Genomic DNA, 12481 nt, shown 5'->3' on the forward strand with positions numbered 1-12481 from the left:
GTCAACACCAAAACTCTTTAGGGACACCTTTAGGCAGAGCCAACCCTAGCAGTGGGGGGGGGGGGGGGCGGGGGGGAGGGCTGGGGCATATCAGCTCGTGTGGGGCCTCTGCAGGGGATGGTGGTGGTGAGCAGCTAGAACATGGAGTGGAGAGGGGTGGCAAGTGGCCAGAGTGCAAAGCTGGCAGTGCACAGTGGCTGCGCGGAGTGGTGGTGCCCTCAGCACTTGCCAACAGTGCTGCCCGTGGGTCCTGAGGCAGTCATCCTGATTCACGCCTTCCCCCTGCCAAGGGATGGCTCTGCCTTTAGGATGTCCTTGTGCTGCTTCTTTGGTATTCTGTGAAAGCATACTCCATTTGACAGTTTGCCATAGCAGATTTTCTTTGGCTGGCAAGCGTTAGGCATTCTTGAAATATGGCCTGCCCATCTTAACTGTGCCAGTTTCAGTAAAGTGTGAATACAGGGGAGAGCTTACCTTCCTGAGCACCTCAGTGTCCCAGATCTTGTCCTGCCAGTTGACCTTTAGTATCTTTCACAGGCAGCACAGGTGGAAGTGGTTCAGTGTCTTGATGTGATGCTGGTAGGCGGTCCAGGTTTTGCAGGCATATGGGAGGGTTGGGAGAATGATGGCTTTGTAAACCTTCTGTTTCATTGACGTTCCATTGCCTCTGTGGTCCCAGACCAACTTACGAAGTCTGCCAAAGGCCACGGTGCCTTTTGCTAGTCTCGTGTTGAATTTGTAGTTGATGTGGACAGCACAGGAAAGCCTAGGTAGACAAACTTGTCAACTATTGACAGTTTTTGGCCTTTAACTCAGATGTGTGATTCCTGGGATGTTATGCCAGGCATAGATTGAAACATCACTTTGGTCTTCTTCATGTTGATAGTGAGTCTGAAGTTGTTGCAGGCTGATAAGAGTATGTCCGTGGACCATTGCATGTCAGACTGTAAGCCTGCGCATAATGCACAGTTGTCAGCAAAAAGGAAGTCATGAAGCATGGCTGTCTGGACTTTAGAGCTCACTCAGACCCTGCACAGGTTGAAGACGTCTCTGTCAAAGCAGTACCTGATCCCCATAACAGGGTCATCGTGTTGAAAGGCTTCCAACAGCATGGCAAAGAATACCATGCTGAAGTGGTTAAGTGCAAGCACACAGCCCTGCTTGATGCCATTTGTGACCAGAAAGGGGTCAGCATTTGCAAGGATGTGTGCCATCATGTTATCATGGAACTGTCAAACCAGGTTGATAAATTTTCTGGGGCATCCATACTTCTTCATGATTTCCCAGATGCCTTTGTGGTTCAGCATGTCAAAAGCTTTGGCTAGGTCAACAAGCATGAAGAGAAGGTCAGTGTTTTGTTCCTGGCATTTTTCTTGAAGCTTCCAGGCCACAAATACCATGTTGGTGGTTCTGCATCCTTTTCTGAAGCTGCGTTAACTCTTAGGCAGTAGGTCATTTAGATGGTTGGTCAGCTGGTTGAGGAGGACTCTGGAGAGTATCTTTTGACAGTTGAGAGGAGCGAGTTCCCCCTGTGATTGTCACACAGTTGATGATTTCCCTTCTCCTTGTACAGGTGGACAATGGAGGCATCCTTGATTTCTTGAGGGACCACCTGCTGTGCCCACATACTGCAGAAGATCTCAGTTAATTTCTCCATGAGGCCATGACCACTTGATTTATATATCTCCACTGGAATTGCATTGGCTCCAGAAGCTTTGCCACTAGACATTCGCTGTATGGCCTTTTGGACTTCCACAATTGTAGGCAGAGCTTTAAGTGAGAAGTAGACAATGATGAGGCAGCATGCGTATGGCTTCCATGTTGACAGAAGAAGTCCAATTGAGGAGGAAGCTGAAGAGTTCAGCCCATCTCTGGAGGATCTGGGTCTTGTCAGTTATCAGCATGGTCCCATAAGCAGACAGCAGGAGGGGAGGACCTGTAGTCCATTTAGGGCATCAAGGAACCGTTTTGCATCATTTCAGTCTGTACAGTGCTGGATCTTGTCTGCTTTGTTCTTCAGCTGTGGGTCCTGCATCACTTGCAGCTTGTGTTGAATGGTCTTCCATATTGAGCTGTAGACATGTGTTGCACTGACACAGACTTATCTTAGAGGTAGACTCTCTGGAGACGTTGTTTCTCTTCCAGCAGCAGTTGTATCTCCTCATCATTTTCATCAAACCAATCTTGGTGCCTACAGATGCTTGGTCCCAGGGTCTTGAGTGCTGCAGAGTGTACAGCTTCACGGAACCACTTACCATTAGTTTCAATGGAGCCAGAATGGAACAGTGTAGTCTGAAGCTGATCTTTCAGTTGGTTCACAAGGGGCAGTCCGATGTTGTCATTTATCAGCCCTGCAGTGTTGAGGCTCTTTGGTCCACTTTGTCCTTGAGGATACCATCTGGTTTGAATCATGAACTTTAATGAGGAGACAAGTCAATGATCAGACCAGCATTCAGTTTTGGTTACGTAGAAATTACATTTGTCCCTCCTTCAGATGATGACATAGTCAGTAAGATGCCACTGCTTGAAGTTAGGGTGCATCCATTTTGCCGCCTTCTGGTTGGGGAGATGGAACACAGTGTTAGTAACCAGGAGCTCATGTTCATCACATAGGCTGAGCAGGAGAAGACCATTGCTATTGCAGCTTCTGATCCCATGCTTCCTGATGCTGCCATCTTATGCTTAGCAGTCAGAGCCAATCTTGGGGTTGAAATTGCCAAGGAGGATGAGATAGTTAGGTTTTGGTAAAGCAACGATCATGGAGTGAAGGTCATTGCGAATCTGGTTCTTGACTGTGTCAGAGTTGGTCATGGTAGCGGCATACACACTGATGATAGTGACATACTTTTTGCTAAGCAGGGGGAGCTTAAGCACCATCAGTCGGTCATTCACTCCCTTAGGCAGGTAGGTCAGCTTCTTGACGAGGCTATTTTGTATAGTAAAGCTGACACCTGCTTTCTGTTTGGCTTTGCTACTGTGACCACTCAGAAGAATACATACCCATCTTTTCTTTCTGTGAGCTGCCCTTTGGGTAGGCAAGTCTTGCTCAGGGCAGCCTTCTGGACATTGTATCTGCTTAGTTCTCTCCCGATGAGGGGAGTTCTCCTTCGAGTTCTGTTGGTGTTTTCATCGGTCAATGTACATAAGTTCCATGTACCCAGCTTGAGAGAATGTATTTCTTTCCTGTTCAACCATTGTAGTGGTACCCTTGCCAGCTCCGGTATGCTGGCCAGGGTGAGGTGAAGCAAGCAATATTTGGGAAACCTTTTCTATCCCCTTCCTCACTCTGGGAAGTGAGCAGTGCAATCCTGAATAGGCATGTCCAGTCACTCAGGGGGCTGCTGAGTTCCACTGCTGCTTCTGTCCAGTAGAAAGTGACTCAAAGCCCGAGCCACCTGGGTGCAGGTTTGAGGCTACAGCTTCCAGTGTGTCTACACCTGCTGCTTTGTCACTGGCCCATCACCACGGGGCTAGTGCTGGATGCGAGTTAAACAGGATTTGGATTTAAGTAAGGAAGAGTTGTGCGGTGTCAGCCTCACTCTCTCATCCAAGCCAATTGGTAACCAATGGCAGGACAGTGTAAAGATGGCTGAAGGTTGGCCCAAATGCAGCAGAAGACCAGGATATCTCTTGTGGCTTGTTCTACTCTGTGAGATCCACAGTGTGTACCTGTACCACCATCATGACCATTGGACCATACGAGGGTCTCGTCTGCCCAGTCAGATTTTGCATGCAGAGATGAGCATGTCCCTATCTCCCCAGAGGTCTAGAGACCAACCAGGTACCCACAACTGGTTTGGCCCACCCATTGAGTCAGTTTACTGGGGTGTGGCTGCTGTCTCATGCAGATAGCTACTTGGAGCCACAGATGAGAGTTCAGTGCTACTGAGGATCAACAGAGGAAGAGTCACTCAGGCAAGCATGACATACTCTTTCCCTGGAGGTGCTACCTCTCCCAGACACCTCTTATTCAATTAAGAGCATGATAAAACCAAAAATAAGTGACCATGTTATTAACACAAAATATGTGTAATAACTGTTGCAGGTTCCTATCATGCCTTTAATTGAATGTGTTGCCAGTGTTCCCAGCCTCTGGAGCAACGGTCAGCTAATTGGGAGTCCCAATTTGGAGAGCATCAGTGAGCTCCTCTGGCTGGGAGCCCCAGTACCTGAGTTACTTTAACAAAACTGCTGCACTGCAAAGAGTTAACAAACTTACCGTATCACAGGTGTTGTTTAAACTTAATTATAAGCAGTATTTGTGGTTATCAGAAAATGTTGTAAAAAATCATTATTCCCATCACTGAAGAAACCATGTGATTTGTTCATATTTTTTCCCAGGAGTAATTTGACCTTTAGTCTTTGCCCTCTTTTAAGGGTGGGGACTTCTTTTCTGTTTTGTTTTGTTTTGTTTTTTCTGTGAGCTTGATTACGATCTTGTTTATACCAATCTGAAGCAAGAGCAACTGCAATGAAGTCATTTAACACTTACTTTTCTAAGACTAGTTGCTGTAAAAAAATCTAAATCATCCAGTATTTAAATATAAAGTATTTCATATTTTATGCTTTAGGCTTCATGTATCTTTCATTAATACCACCCCCTGCCCCCCGCTTATCTTTCTTAGGGAGACCTGATTTTGATTTACAGTAGTAACCTTCTGTCCTGCACTAGATTAGCCTTTGAGCTATTAGTTTTTCATTTTTAGCCTTGGGCCAGCTGTTTCTAACCTTTCTGTCTTGCATCAGTGGTATTCAGCCTTTTGTAGTTTACAGCAATCATGTAGCAATGACCTTATAAACTTTCTGTACCTCTCTCCTCCTTGAGTGCTCAGAATCACATCTGTAGTGGCAGCTTATTGTAGAGCTACTAGCTTGGGCACTCTCAGTTTTCAGCAGACATGAGTTCTGCTTCAGCAATCTCGCTTTGTTTTCAAATATTGCAATGGAACCCAAATTACTGAGATGGCCATTTCTGAAACCCATTTGTTGGGATCCAATACTCATCCTATTTTGATACTGGGCATTACAATCTTTACAAAAAACTACACCTGGTCTTAAAGGGAATTTTATTCTTCTTTTCATTTCTGTTCCTCTCTCTAACTTTTTAAATAGGTAAAAGTAGCTAGCAATTTGATTTATTAAAATTTACTTAAATAAATATTGAATCCTGATGAAAGAGAGAAGCATTAGTTCTGATTTTGTTTGGCATCTACATATCCATTACACCAATCCATCCTTCAAGCTCGAAGCAGTCATTTTATTACTTGTCCAGGTATCATATGTATACATTTACTTCATAAAAAATGATTGATTGAAACACAAGGAAGTGCTCATCTCCTGCTAGACTAGTGCTGCATATCTCCTTTTTATTGATACTTTTTTTCTGTAGGTTTGTTTTACATGATAATGTCAACAATGAAACTAACAAGACATTCAATTATTTGCACACATTGTAAATGCCAATAAAGTTAAAAGTGAGTTCTACTCAGAGAATCCTCCAAAAGTCAATGATGATATATACAAAGTAAAAACAAAACTGGTGGAACCTTTCATGGCTGACTTACAATGCATAAAGAATGTTTTACATGGTGTGTAGGTGTCACTAAATTTCATGTTTTGGGTAGTTGTGCGCCAAAAATTCAAACCTATGCTTGTCTTGCTTTTCATGAGAGGCTTTATGTGGAAACTAGAAAAATATCTGTGATATTTCAGATACAAGTATAGTCTGAGTATTTAAGAAAGAAATTTGTTTTCATTCAGATACTTTAAAACATGCTATGTATTGCCATTTCTCATTTAACTTAAATGTCTGTTAAAGCAGTTGTCTGGAAAACATCCATTTGCCAAAGGGTTGACACTTCTGCTCATTTTCTTTTATGGTAGAGATTTGCAAGAATCTTTGCATAAATTGAGCACACAAATTTGATTTTTCTAAAGCAAGAAAAGCAATCAGATTATTAGTCATCACCTTCATCAAAAGGAACATCACAACTGTTGGGTTTTTAAATTTTCAAATTATGTTTAAGGTACCAGACTTAACCCCTTACAAATTCATTTACTAAAGATTGCCAAGATGTTTATCTGAACAGCTTTGACTTAAAAATCTGCCTGGAAAACTTGGAAAATAAATTTTGGGGGTTTTTATGTGATTCCTGGTTTTTCATAATCCTAGTTGAGCTGCAGAATTTTATTACCCCCTTATCTGGTTCAAAAGGAAAAATAACAGACAAAATGCTGAGAATTGTGGGCTGGAGCAGGTAATCGAACACTTAAAATCAAATGTTTCCATTTTTATTTCATTAAGTTTTGGTATGAATGTTCTAAAGATTTTTATTTTATCAAGAAAGTTCTCCTATCCTTAATAATATTATGGTTCATGTGATGAAAAATGACTGCATATTTCTAATTGAAAAGATAGAGATAAATATCTTGGTCTCCATAGTGATGTGATAGCCTTTCCAAAATGGTACAGATTGACTTACAACTAAGGGTGACTCTGTGAGTCCTCATATGTATTCAGCATATTACAGTTGGAATTAGTTTACATTTGTGTTATATTGAAAAGACTTGTCTGTATCTAAAAGTTTTGTGTTTTGCTTATCACTTGTATCCCTAAACTTTACACATTTGCATTTCAGGTAACTAAAAACAGTGTTTAATATTGATTGAAAACTACAACAACTTACAGTAGGAAACAGCAATTTGATACGGCATATCAGCATTGAGGTTATTATTGAGGATACTTGTGTTGTCTGAAGTTGTTATTCTTTGCACATACGCTGCATGTTACATGAGTTTTCACACAGTTTTGAAATGCAAGTACACTGGTATTATGTTCAGTGAGACTAACTAGATGAATATTTTTATTAATGTATTGTGCTACTTGAGGGATCAAGGACTTTAAATGTTTTAAGTATTAGGAAGTACATATTTGAACTTGGTAGCATCATTTAAAAATTGTTCTGAACATGAATATCATCTGGGTCAAAAATTGTGCGGTACTTGCTTTTTTCTATGGGTTTCGTAAAACAGGAAAAGTTATAGGAGGGAGCTCTGCAAATGCACTTTCCTTAGGTCTAGACTTCCTAAAAGATGAAGATAGTGTTTACTAGGGAAAAGGAAATAATTAAAAATTCTAGATTTAAAAAATATGTATCTGACAGCAGAACTTCATTGTCCTGGTAAGGAAATTTGAATAGGAATTAGTTTTTTGTCCTTCAAATATTGCTGAGATGTCCAAAAAATTTCCCAACCATAATTAGCATTCAAAATATCCCTAGGGTGGGGGGGAGGAGAGGGAAAAAAAACAGGAAACCAAAAAAGTAAGAAAAATATTTTAAAAACAAAAACTAATACTTTGGCCACATCAAGAAGCAAACAAGGTTCTTTGGGTAAATATGGTATCTTTTATTAGACCCCCTGTGGGGGGATGCGGGCATGGTAGAAGGGAGGAATAGGCTGCAATTGGATCTAGACAGGTTAAAGGGGTGGGCAGATGAGAACAGGATGAGTTTCAACACTGACAAGTGCAAGGTGATGCACCTGGGGAGGAAGAACCAGCAGCATATCTACAGGTTGGGGAACTCCCCTCTCATCAGTGCAGAGGCAGAAAAACAACTTGGAGTCATCACTGATGCCAAAATCAACATGGGCCAGCCTTGTAGGGACACAGTCATGAAGGCCATCTGTACCTTGTCATGCATCCACAGATGCATCTCGAGCAGGTCCAGGGAAGTGATCCTCCCCCTCTATGCGGCACTGGTCAGGCCGCAGCTGGAGTACTGCGTCCAGTTCTGGGTGCCACACTTCAAGAGGGATGTGGACAACATGGAGAGGGTCCAGAGGAGGGCCACTCGCATGATCAGGCGGCAGCAGGGCAGGCCCTGTGAGGAGAGGCTATGGGACCTGAACCTGTTCAGCCTCCACAAGAGAAAGCTGAGGGGGGGATCTAGTGGCCTGTTACAAACTAGTGAGAGGGGACCAGCAGGCATTGGGGGAGTCCGTGTTCCACCAAGTGCTACCACGAGTGACTGGAAATAAGGGTCACAAACTGGAAGAGAGTAGATTCGGACTAGTCATCAGGAGGCGCTACTTCACTGTCAGGGTGGCTAGGATCTGGAATCAACTTCCAAGCGAAGTAGTGCTGGCTCCTACCCTGGGGGTCTTTAAGAGGAGGCTAGACAAAAACCTTGCTGGGGTCGTTTGACCCTAGTACTTTGTCCTGCCATCGCAGGGGGTCAGTCTTGATGTTCTGCTCAGGTCCCTTCTGACCCTACCAACTATGAAACTAAATAGTTGGAAAAATTGTTCTTTGCAAGCTTTTGGGAACAAACATCCTTCTTCAACACCTTATGTCCTTAGACCACACAGCTACAACCAACAACTCTGAAGCATGGAAAATAAATGAATGTTGCCATTGGAAATGGAAATTTCACAACATGAAGAAGAAAGAAGCCAAGCTCAACATAATGGGGAGTGTTTGTTGCTGGAAGCTTGAAAAGAAAAAGAAATTCCAACTATTTAGTTGATCTAATAAAAATATCACATTCACTCAAAGAACCCTGTCTGCCTACGTCCTTAGACCCACACAGCTACAACCAACAACCCTTGGACATCAAAACATTTCATTTAATTGCAACCATTTTTTTCATTAATATAGGTTCATTTTTAAACTATAAAACAGTTTAGAAAATATCAAAATATAATATTTTGAAAAATTCAGAATGTTTTGTCAAAATGTCTTAAATTTTAAAAACTTGACAAAACCAGTATTTTTCTACATAAATCTTTGGTTTCAGTGAATTAGCATTTTTCAACTAAAACACCCCACATTTTTATTTCCAACCAGCTTTTAACCTACAGTGAAGTCTTTGCTTTTTTATGATTACTTTATTCCCCTTTTCCTTCTCAAAGAGAATTAGCTGACAGATTCCTTCCCAAAAATTACTTGAAGAGAATATTAAAGTTGTATGTCTATATACTTCCAGAAGAAACAGCGTTTCAGTTGCTTGTGCCTCTTATGCATGTGTATTACAGAACTTTTCTTTGTGTTATGACAAAAACTGAGAATGGTGATTCTCTGCAGCCTTCCTGTTGAAGCTGAGCCACTGTATGAATTAATGATTCTTAGGGGCAGAGAGAGTGAACTCTTTCCATACTTTTTATATGGAGTTTATATGATTGATTTGGGGTTGCAAATAGCATTCCTAAAGCTGGGTAACTAAAGTCATGTTACTCAGTAGTCTTATTGTGCCCAATCCTGTTGGTAATAAGCACACCATAGATGTAGTGTAGCTGGCCACTTACAGGCATTCAGTTTCTCCTGGGAAAGTCACTGTTCTCCCAGGAGATACCATATACATACAGATGCTCAAGATTCAACCTGTCCTCTCCTCCACCCCCAGTTAAAATGGCCACTCCAAGAGAAAAATAAACTGGGAAAAACCAGGGTTAAATTGCTCCCATCACTGGCAGGTGTTCTAAGGCTTCAGCCCCTTTCTGGTTGGCACCTTCCTCCCTAGCAATGTTGGGGTGAGACCACACCCTGGGGCCACCTAGATGGTTCCAAGCACTGCTCCTACTCGCCTGCCACAACTTTGATATTGATAGATGGGAAGGCAGTTCCCTGTCAGTAGTCCCAGAGAGGTCATGGCCCTAGTCTGTTTTTGTGGGGCTCCAAACCTCCCATTTACCCCACCCTTACCACATACACAGCCTAGGAGGGCTCTGCTCCCTGTAATCTTTCCCAGGATGATCTCTTCTCACCTGCAAGGCCCACCCCAAGTGGGGTCAGGTATGTTAGCCCATCAATCACTCTGGATAACTAAAATATGCCCTGCCTGGGGTAACGTTAACTTAGAAGTTTTTTTGCTCAAGGCAAAGATGTTTGGCATCTGCCAATGAAGCATAATGGGGACTCTGGCTCCCCAGGTCCCCTCTGCCTTCCTGGGGTGAGAGAATGAATCTTCATCTGTCCCTCTAGTCACTTTTCCCAGGGACCAGCAAGTTAGGAGTTAATCACTCCTGTTCCCACCACCTGGTAAGAGTCCCTTCTTCCCCACTGGGCTCTGGGCCAGTTGTCACCTGCTCCTCCCTCTTCACCCAGCTGCCTGCTGGGTCTGGCCATTGCTTCCCCACTGGAGTACCTGAATGCTCTAGCGCACCTTGGTCTTCCCTCTTGATTGTGGGGATGGCTTTATTCTCCCTGCCATGCCCCTCTGGCCAACTTTGGCTCCCTGAGCCCCAAACTATGGTCCTGCCCACCGGGGTTCCCTTACAGATACTGGGGCTCCTTGCCCCATGCCCAGCTCTGCTGCTCCTACCCAGCTTTGTCACCTTGTATATCCTGGCTGATGCTCTGCCTCTCCCCACTGGCGTCCTGCTTCTTCCCGGTCAGCTCCACTGCCCATCCCTCACTGGTAGCATTCTCTGCTCCCTCCAGCCAGCTGGGTGTTTTCCCAGATGCTTTTTGAGCAGCCCGCGCTGCTTTTTGACCCCATTCCTCAGGCTAGCCAATCTGCAGGCTCAGACAGCTACAGGACTGCCAAGCCTGCACCAACGCATTCTCACAGCTGCCACTCATCCCAGTCCCTGCAGTTAGTATCGGGGCTCATCGGGTGGGATCCCGCGACATGTTGGAAGAGGGGCTTCTGTCTCCCCTCCCACAACTCCCAAGACAGTTTGTTCTAAGGGAGCAAATGTCTTCACACATTCTCTTGTAAGGGAAACCACAGCACAGTCCTCCAGCATCCCAGGGGGCTCTGCTGCTGCCCACACCACCAGGAACTTACTGAACTCTTGCTGCTCACTGTCTTACTCTCACTGCCTTACTGAACTCTCACTGCTCCAGCCAATCAGGAGGCAGAATATGCCTCCACAATCCCACATTGTCTCCCAGTAGCACACAGGTTTAATTCTGAGTGATTTGGGTCAGAAAACGAGGGCTGTTCAGTTTACTGTTGCCAGTCTTCAGGCATACTGAGGGAGTCTGAGCACACTGAGATGTGTAGACAGGGTTACCCTGGGTACTAGCATCAGCACTGAAATCTCTCTGCTCTTGAGTAGTCAAAGGTCTATTCAGGCATCTCCAAGTAAATTTTCCTACGAGGAGAAAAAACCTGGAAGACTTCTCCCAGATTAGGTGAACATGTGTATGTAGCCTCTGTGAGTGACTGACAATTACGTGATGCCCGTGCAATTTTGCTGTACCACAGCACCACATAGACACAACTATACTGCTTCAGTTCAAGAGGCAGTCAATGCAGAGCAGTGCAGCATTCCTGAGGAAGGTGTTGCCAGGCATGGTTTCAAACGCATGGAGATGCTGAGTGATTAAATTCCATAGTACATATGGATCTTAGTAGTACTGTATGTGCTGAACTAATAATTCATGAATGTCACTTTTATTGGAAAAGTGTACTGAAAAAAATTATATAATATGCAAGGCACAATAGAATTAGCATCACAACATGGGGTAATGGTTAAATTTTGCTGGCCAAGTAAACTAGACTAAATTTAGCTTCAAAACAGACTATCTCATAGCTCTAGAGTATACTGTACAATTGATTGAAAGGAAACTAGGCTTCTAGTTTGGTTATTACATGCAGTCTTTTGGGGGGAAAAAATCTTCCCATATTAAAAAATCTAAGTTAATACCACCAAACTGGCTAAGCAATTAAATTCTTATAAATTATAAAGGAGAGTGTGGAGCACAGCATCACAAGACATTACATGTTTAGGTAAGTCTTGAAAAAATACAGAAACACTATAACTGCTCTATGTACATATATCTAGCTATCCATGTGAAAGCCTCTAAACAAATACAATTGTTGGGAGGGAGATAGGGGGAACAGCCATCTCTGCCAGCTGCTTCTCTTTCTTCCCAACTTAGTGATCTTGGGAAAATAAAGATCTGTTTTTCTTCTTTGTGCATATAGTTCCCATGAACATTAATTATTCTTTAAGAAATTAAGAGGTACTAGATTCCTCTTACTGGAATGGCTGATGTTTCAACAACAGGTAGAAGAGTTAAGTTTTATCTAAATTTGAAGTCACAAGGGAAGTGTGTTCTAAAAAAATAGTCTCTAGATATTTTCTTTACATAATATTGACATGGTCAGCTTTCAAAATATGGACAGGAGCAGAGTACTCACTCATATGATCTACTATTTTTATGGCATAGACTTGCCAAAAAGGACAAGTTACTAAAAAAATTCTTTTTCACCCTGGTAAGGTAGAACTTAGCTATGAAAAATATATTTACCAGACAGCGATGCAGGGCAGGGTGGGTGAATTGAAGCACCAACACCTCCCCACCTTGGAGACTGAATTTCCTCCTCTCACTTTCCCTTCTCCCATTCTGAAAACAGCAACAAGTTGGCAGGTACCACAGACAAAAGTTACAGAAGATGCTCTGTTTTGAAATATCTTCATCTTAGCCCTCATGCAGTGAGGATTCAGATTTTCACCTGACCAGTTATTT

The sequence above is a fragment of the Crocodylus siamensis genome, chromosome 1, assembly GCF_052110815.1.
Source record: "Crocodylus siamensis isolate JL-2025a chromosome 1, ASM5211081v1, whole genome shotgun sequence".
NCBI classification, from domain to species: domain Eukaryota; kingdom Metazoa; phylum Chordata; order Crocodylia; family Crocodylidae; genus Crocodylus; species Crocodylus siamensis.